General features: G+C 40.2%; 1 protein-coding gene across 1 annotated transcript in view; it reads left to right on the forward strand.

Annotated features, from left to right (window-relative positions):
• The window catches only part of NTRK2 (neurotrophic receptor tyrosine kinase 2), a 499,612-nt gene that overhangs the window by 195,003 nt on the left and 303,135 nt on the right, over positions 1 to 1,474 (forward strand). The window lies entirely within an intron of this gene.

A 1,474-nucleotide genomic window follows, 5' to 3' on the forward strand; every position in this document is an offset into this window, starting at 1 on the left:
GGGTTTGAACCGCCAGCCGTCTAGTTAGCAGGCAAGTGTCTTAGCCACTATGCTACCAGAGCTCCCACCAACCCTACATGTTAGATTTTTTCATGTATACTTTAGAGCTGGCTAACTGAGGTTCAGAGAGATTCTGGACTTGGCCAAGACTACAATGCTCAGGGTCGACAGGGGCAGCATACAGACTCAGGTCTGTTTGGCTTCCAACTACTTCTTGCTGTGAAATCAGTCAACCAAGCAGCTAGCCCACCAGCAAGAGGTTTATTTTTAGGGACCACTATGGAAATAAATCGTGTAGCACACAATCACTAAGGAAGATAAACATGTGGGGAGATTGTACCTACTAAAATTCTAATTCCAATGGCAGCTCTAAGTTTAGGTTCTTGAGTAGTTAAATGATGGATGGTAAAGGCTATAATTGTGAAGCATGAGAGAAAAAATAATTTATAATCTAGTCATTCCTGCCGTGCACATATAATCATACTCTGTCCTTTCATTTGTGTGACATTTTTAAATTTTTACTGCTTTCACATAAGATGATGTATTTGTCTCATCACATCTGTCTTGGAATACCTCCCTGGGCTTTATGTGGTTGGTGATTCTTATTTTAAAATGAGAATGTGGGTAGTCTTACAAGATAAATAGCCTTTCCTATAAATTTTGGAAAACATTCCTTAAAATAGTGTCAGATGTTTGGAGAGACTAAAATTTAATTTAAAAAAATATCTAGAGTACATTATTTTCCCAGTGTCTTGGTTCTGACGGATATTTGAGGTTGTTGCACTAATTCTTAACAAAGCTATTGTGTTTAATATGCCATCATTGGGACTGTGCAGCATTTCATTCCATTGTGCATGGTGTTGTCATGAATCAAGGTCAACTAAACAGCAGGTAGTAAGCTAAATAAATGGTGAAATCTTGTGTGTGTGTGTGTGTGTATGTGTGCACACAAAAATGCAAGTTCTTTAAAATGCAGAGTTTTCTTCATATTTAAAATTGCAAATGAACCATAGAATGATGAAGGGCCTTGTTGTGTTCTGACGTGAAGGAATCAAGGAGGAGAGTCATCCTTTGTTTCAGAAAGGGGCATTGACATGTAACAGCACAGAGGTGGCACACACCCAGCTTTTGTAAGAGTTTGTTGAGATGTTAGGACAGTGAGGTGCCGTTTTTGAAACAAGCTCTTTAATCAAATAAAATGCCAATAACCACAGAGGCTTCTACAACGGTGGGGTAAAAGTCAGTTAAATCTAGGTTTCTGTTGCCTGTCCCAGTCTGAATGCATATAACACTGTGGGCCTGGACTTGGCTTTGTTCTTTTGAAGTTTCCTAAGGAGTTCTGGTAGCATAGTGGCTAAGGCACTTGACTGCTAACCAGAAGGCAGGCAGTTCAAACCCACCAGCCACTCCTTGGAAGGAAGATGGGGCAATCTACTTCTGTAGTGATACTGCCTCAGAAACCCAAGGAGGGGTC

Source organism: Orycteropus afer, unplaced genomic scaffold, assembly GCF_000298275.1.
Source record: "Orycteropus afer afer isolate SDZICR_OR568_19922 unplaced genomic scaffold, OryAfe1.0 scaffold00005, whole genome shotgun sequence".
NCBI lineage: Eukaryota > Metazoa > Chordata > Mammalia > Tubulidentata > Orycteropodidae > Orycteropus > Orycteropus afer.